General features: G+C 30.7%; 1 non-coding gene across 1 annotated transcript; it reads left to right on the top strand.

Annotated features, from left to right (window-relative positions):
* The first annotated feature begins 735 nt into the window (after window positions 1-735).
* LOC149518851 (small nucleolar RNA R71) lies at window positions 736-841 on the top strand. The gene has a single exon (XR_016342560.1). It is a non-coding gene; the product is annotated as a small nucleolar RNA R71 (small nucleolar RNA).
* Window positions 842-6,929: the final 6,088 nt, after the last annotated feature.

Below are 6,929 nucleotides of genomic sequence, written 5' to 3'. Positions count from 1 at the left end.
TCCCTTGCTTTGTCTTTTAAAGTTGAACTTAGTGTGCTAGGTAAGGTACCTATAGAGCAGTTTCTTACAACTTAGACGAGTTGACCTATTTTGTTTTCTAGGTCCTTAATTGATGTAGCTTGGCTTTGAATATTGGAATTGTTGGCTTGCATTAGTTGGGTTAACATGTCTTCAAAGGTGGGTTTCTTTTCTTGGGGTGGGATGTAAGTTGGTGGATTGGGATAGTGGTTATTGTTTTGGTTGTTTGTATGTTGGCGGTTTGATTGGTTCCAAAAAAAGTTTGGGTGGTTTCACTATCTAGGGTAGTAGGTATTGCTATAAGGATTGTTGTTTGGCTTGGCTTGGCTTGTTGGATGTATTGGACTATTTCTACCTTAAATTAGCATCTTTCAATGAAATGGGGTCTTTCACAAATATCACGAGAGACAAAAGGATTTTGTATAGCATTTAGATGGTTGGCTTGAGGTTGGTTTCCTAAAGCTTCAATCTTTTTGGTGAGAGTAGCTAATTAGGAATTGATGGAGGTAATAGCATCAATCTTAAATAAACTAGCAAACATTTTACTTACTTTTCTTCATCCCCTACAGATAGTTGTTTGTAACCATCTCTTCAATAAGCTCATTTGCTTCCTTAGGAGTCTTGCTCATAATTGCCCTTCTAATAGCTCAATCTAAGGTGGTTCTCATTGGTGGTGTGAGACCATTGTAAAAAATCTTGATTTGAAGCCATTAAGGCAGACCATGGTGTGGGCATTTTCTTAGTAGCTCATTGAATCATTCCATCCATCATATAATGTTTCACCATCTGCTTGTAGAAATGTGGTGATTTTATTCCTTAGCTTTGTTGTTTTTGCTTATGGAAAAAACTTTACTAGAAACCTTTGGACCAAATCATCCCATGGTATGATTGAACTGAATGGTAATGATGACAAACAACTTTTTACCTCATAATTGAGAGAAAAAAGAATAATCTTACTCTAATTGCTTCGTAAAAAAATACTATTATAGCAAAAAGTATCACCTAATTCAAGAAAGTTAGAAAGGTGAAGATTTGGGTCATCATTTGGTAACCCTCCAAACTACATAGAAGTTTGAACCATTTGTATAATTAAAGCTTTATCTCAAAGTTGTTGGCTTGGATAGTTGGCCTTTTAATGGATGGTTAAAAACCATCTACATTGGGAATTGTATAGTCCCTTAAGGTTTTTTGCCCTTCATTGTTTATTAGCCATGGGTGTCGGTACAGGTGGTGCTAATTGCTCTTTTCTTCTTTTTCTGAATGTTTTTTCAATTTCTTGATCAATAGGAGCTAAGTCAACACTTTTTGACCTACGTATGCAAAAAAAAAAAGATAAAAAAAAGTAAATAAATAAAAAAAAGGTTTAGATTATAAGAAGTTAAAAATTCTTTATTGATTTGAAAACACCGTTATAATCTCTGGCAATGGTGCCAAAAACTTGATTACTACTTTTTGTATAGCTTGTAAATGCATAGATCAAGTAATAAATGAAAGTATTTTAGTATCATCTCCTTAAAGATTATAGAATGTAATGTTGGGTTGCTCTTCAAGTACCAATGGTGAAAACCTAAGGTCTTATATCTAAAAAATTGAAAATTTAGGGTTTGATGTAAGGTAAAGAAAATAAAGATTAAAGGTAATGTGTCGGAAAAGATCTTAACTTCATCAACTATCACTTGGGAAGTAAATGAAGATTGCCATAGACTAAATCTAAGAAAACAATAATTTAAAGCTTAAAAAATAATGAAAACTTGAAAAGACTAATTGCTTTAAGTAGTCTTGAAATAAAGATTGCATTAAAGAAAACTTATAGAGCATGAAAAAGAGTGATAGCTGAAACTTTGTAAAGATTAAAAGAATACTTGAATTAATCTTACAAAAGAAAAAGAAAGCTTTGCCAAAATAAAAATTGAAAAACAAATCTGTAACTTGAAAACAAGAAAAGAAAAGATCTTGAAAACAATACTTCTTGAATTGATATAAAAGAATTTAAAGAATAAGAGCTTTATTATTGGCGAATCTATTAACTAAGCCAATAACTCAACTAAAATACTAAAAGAAATAAGAACTAAGAACTAAAAAGGAGAAAAAAAAGTGAGAAGTGGGATGATAAAATAGGGTGAATGGCCTTCTTATTTATAATGGAGGGCTCGGCCAAGGGATAAGATTTATAAGAGTTGTTTTCAAATTCAAACTATAAATGATAAACTTGATCTTTATCTTTCAAAGAGGCATGATTGAATGGGACTTTTCTTCCTTGTGTATGTTTGGTCGAATGGGACTTTGAAGATGCAATCTTGGCCTTTTAATTAATGCTTGATGAATCTTGATGAATCTCCCCTCTTAGATTTGGCAAAGGCTTGGAATTTCAAAAATAATTTGATTTTTCTTCAATTATCTTAATATTTGTCTTGCAAATTCCTTCTTTTATCAAGACTCTTTATTGGATAAGCTAAAGAGTCCATCATAAGCAAAAATACTCTTGGCTAAATGTACCTAACCTTTATTGTGGAAATCGTATGAAGGCTTGATTGGTTGGAGTCTTGGCTGAATAGGATAATGCTTGTAAAGTCTATGCTTTAGCAAATTAATCTTCCCCTTTACATGCCAAATGTGTAGGGTCTTTATGCAAACATAATTTCTTCATGGCTAAGTAAAGGAGTCATGCCTAGATTAAAACTTCTCTTTAGCCAAACATGATAGAGTTTAAGTGAGTTTGGATTAGCATGCAATCCTTCTTGGAATAAAGGTGGCCAAGTATATCATGGGAGAATATTTATACAAGTGAAACTTTATAAATGTGGATCAAGGTAGTTCGACTATAAATTCCAAAATTAGGCCAAAATTTCTCCTTGTATGATTGCATGCATGGCTTGCATGAAAATGATATCCATGAGCTTGAAAACCTAAAATCATGAAAACAATATGAAAATGACCAAAAATCATCCAAAATTTAAAATTTAGCACCATTTTTTACATGTAAAAAACTATATAATTAGGTGTTATCATACATTTAAGGATGATGAAGGAAATGAGGTATAGTGTATATTGATGATGATGACAATGATTAGCTTATTGTGATTGATATGCCTGCATTTGTCAAGGTGGTGGACGAAAAGGTTGTGGAAGTAAAAGAACATTCATGTTAAATGGAAGTAAATAATGATAGATCGATTCTAAGATCTAACATTCTTAAAGAGTCAAGCACTAGTCCAATTGAAGGAGAGTTTGAGCCTTTTATTACATCTATGTCATTTTTTCAGCCCTTTAAAGATCAAACATTAGATTATTTAGAGATGATTGAGGTGAAAAAGCCTACTGATGAGGTTTATGTATTCGATGATTTCCTTACACCTTTAGATCACCCTTTGTTGAGCTTAGTGAATAGGATGAAATAGAGGCTTTTTTTTTTTTTAAATGAAAGAACATTATAATGGAGAAGAGTTGGATGATGATAAGATTGGGGAATTTTTGAATAGACATTTGGATTTAGAAGATAATGATAAGGAAGATAGACTAGTGTCATAGAATTCCTTACTTGTCTAGAAATTTTCCCAACCTCTGATCTTCAACTATAACCCTTAGTCATTTCATCCTTTTCATTCACTCATACTATACCGTCTATAGAGGAATCCTTCACCTTAGAGCCTAATCCTATACTTTCCATAGTGGTACCTTTCTCATTTGTACTGAGGTTAGTACCCATCTATCTTAGCCCTACTAGGAACATGCTTAATACATTGCTAGTGGTAGGCCACTTATACACTTTCACCATTTTCATTGAGCACCATCACTTTGAATCTATTGTTAAAAATATGGGGAAAAGAAAAAAGATTATAATGCAAGTAGATGTTGGTATCAAGTGTTGGGTAATCACTTAACCCTAATGGAAAGATTTTTTAGTTGGTCAAGCTTGATTATAACTAGCATTGCTTGGGATGCAACCTAAGTTTTTAATTTTTAGTTTGCATATTTATATTTAGTTTATAATTTCAATTTTGCTTAGGAAGTATATTGGGGTTAATGCTAGAAGCAAAACGAAGGATAAATTGATGAGTGAAAATGAAAGAAAATTTGAGAAATCCTATGAAGAGAATAGGGAATAAGGATAAAGATGATAGAGGATAATGCAAAAGAATAAGGAGAATGACATTAGGAATTGGAAAAGGGAAATCCATTTGAAAGAAGTTGAACAAACCAATTGGATGAACAACGAAGAGTAAGTGGAAGTGAGAAGAAAAATAAAAGAAAGCTAGGATATCTTGTCAAAGTGAAAAGAGAGCAACAACATAAAGAAGACAAATGAAAGAATAAGGAAATGATTTGTGGAAATAGTAGAGGAAACATTTTGAAAAAAAATTGAAGAATTGATATGATGAATTAAGAAATCTACATATTTGGAAAAAAAAAAGAATGGAAGGAAAAGAGGAAAAGAATTATCTTTTGGCATGCATTTTTGTCTTTGAAAAAAGATAACTGTATTTTTAGGATAAGTATTTGTATTTACTCTATTGTTAGAAGGCGTTTGCATCTTCATAAGGATCATTTGCATCATTAGGAAAATATTGACAATTGAAGCATTTAAAATAGGAAAAAGACTTTTGTATATACATCTTCACATGAAGCATTTGTATTGTTAGATTAGAAATATGCATTTGTAGCATTTTGCATAAAGTACTTGCATTAGAAAAGGACATTTGCATTTGCATCCTTGCATAAAGAATTTATATTCAAGAAGAGATATGTACCTACATTTTTGCATGAAAGTAGAACGTTTGAATCATGGTTATGTTTTCCAAATTACAGTGATGAAACTAAGAAGAAAATTGTTTCTTTAAAATTTTTGAAAAAAATGCAATAAAAGAAACGAGATTCAAAACAAATTTCAAGGTTTGAAAATTTTTTAAGAGGAAAATGTTTGGGATTAAAAATCAAAGATTGAAATTTTGAAGTGGAAAGAATTTTAAACTTTAAAAAGAGACTATAGGTAGTGGGAATGAAGCCATAATTTCTAGACCACTAAGTAAAATTTCAAGTTTTGTAAAATGATTTTGAAAATTTTCAAAGCCTTAAGGCATAATTTCTAAGAGTTTAGGGTAAAATTTTCAAAGCATTAAGGCATAATTTTTAAAACCTTATGGTAAAATTTTTAAAGTCTCAAGGAATAATTTTCAAAACCTCAAGGCATAATTTTTAATACTTCAAGTTGAAAATTTCAAAACCTTCATACATAATTTCTAAAACCTAATGGTAAAATTTTTAAAGCTTCAAGACATAATTTTTAAGATCTTAGAGTAAAATTTTCAAAGCCTTAAGGCATAATTTTTAAAACCTTAAGGTCAAATTTTCAAAGTCTAAGTGCATCATTTTTAAAGCCTTAGGACATAATTTCTAAGAACTCAACGTAAAATTTTTAAAGCCTTATGGCATAATTTTTAAGATTTCTAGGTAAAATTTTCAAAGCCTCAAGGCATAGTTTCTAGGACTTCATGGTAAATTTTTCAGAGGCTCCATCAACATTTCTATGACCTCAAGGTAAAATTTTCTAAAGCTTCTAGGCATCATTTTAAAACCTTAAGGATCGTTTCTAAAACTTTAGGGATCACTTGTAAAACATCTAGGATAATTTTTAAAGTTTATGGGCACAATTTTTAAGGCCATTAGGTATAATTACCAAGATTCCTTGGCATGGTCTCCAAAATCGAATAAAAAATAGAAATAAAAAAACAATATATTGAAAAATAAGAGAAAAAAGAAAATTTGAGAAAAGAAAAAGAAAAAACCAAAAAATCCAAAAAAAAAAAATGAATTGAATGAATGTTGAATGCATATTGAATTTTTAATGATTGAAAATGTTTGAAGTCAAGACAAGTGGAATTAGTCTTGAGAACTTGGTTGCCATAGTTTAAAGAACAAGGTATGATTTGATAGTTGTATGACGTTTCTTGAATATGCACAGTCTTTGCATTCATTGCATGCATTTCTTTAACAAAAGAATTTGAACTTTTTATGAAAAACTTAGGAAACAATGTTATTTCTTGGTCAAAAGAATCCCTTAGGAAAAGAAAGTGATTCATAAGATTTCTAAACATGGTCATTGAAATTCTAAATAGCAATTCTCAAAATTATTTGATACTAGGTGATAATTCATAGGTCATTTTAGACTTCAGCTTTGTTTAGGTGATGTCATTTGTCGAATTCAGCTCAATCTAGGTTATGCCATTTGTTGATTTTAGCTTGGTCTATGTCATATCATTTTTAGACTTTGGGTTTGTCCAGTCATTTGTAAACTTTAGCTTAGTCTAGGTCATGTCATTTGTTGGCTTCAATTCAACCTAGGTCATGTCATTTTCAGACCTTTGCTCAATCTAAGTTATGTCATTTGTTGGCTTCAATTTAGTCTAGGTAATGTGACTTTTAGACTTCAGCTTAGTCTAGGTCATATAATTTTTTCAACTTCAGCTTAATCTAGGTCATGTCATTTTTAGACCTCAGCTCAGTCTAGGTCATGTTATTTATCGGCTTCAGCTTAGTCTAGGTCATATCATTTTAAGGCTTCAGCTCAATCTAGGTCATTTTATTTGCCAACTTCAGTTTAATCTAGATTGTGTCATTAGTTGACTTTAACTTGGCCTAAGTCATCATTTTAGATTTTGGGTTAGTCCAGGTCATTTATAGACTTCAACAAAGTCTATGTTATGTCATTTTGTTATATATAGCTTAGTTATTTTCCATGTAGACATCAGCCTAATCTAGAGCATTAAAAAAAAAAAAACAAACAAAAAATAAAGAGAAAAGATAAACAAAAGAAAAAGAAAAGAAAAAAACTCTTTAGGTCTTTTATCTCAGACAAAATTGTTGTCTTTATTTTTATATTATTCTTAATTTTTAGATATATACAAAAGAGAGCA

Source organism: Durio zibethinus, chromosome 5 (assembly GCF_047325235.1).
Source record: "Durio zibethinus cultivar Kanyao isolate XHJ-2024 chromosome 5, ASM4732523v1, whole genome shotgun sequence".
Taxonomy (NCBI): domain Eukaryota; kingdom Viridiplantae; phylum Streptophyta; class Magnoliopsida; order Malvales; family Malvaceae; genus Durio; species Durio zibethinus.
Note: the sequence above shows the minus strand (reverse complement) of the source record. Positions and strands in the feature narration are given on the sequence as shown.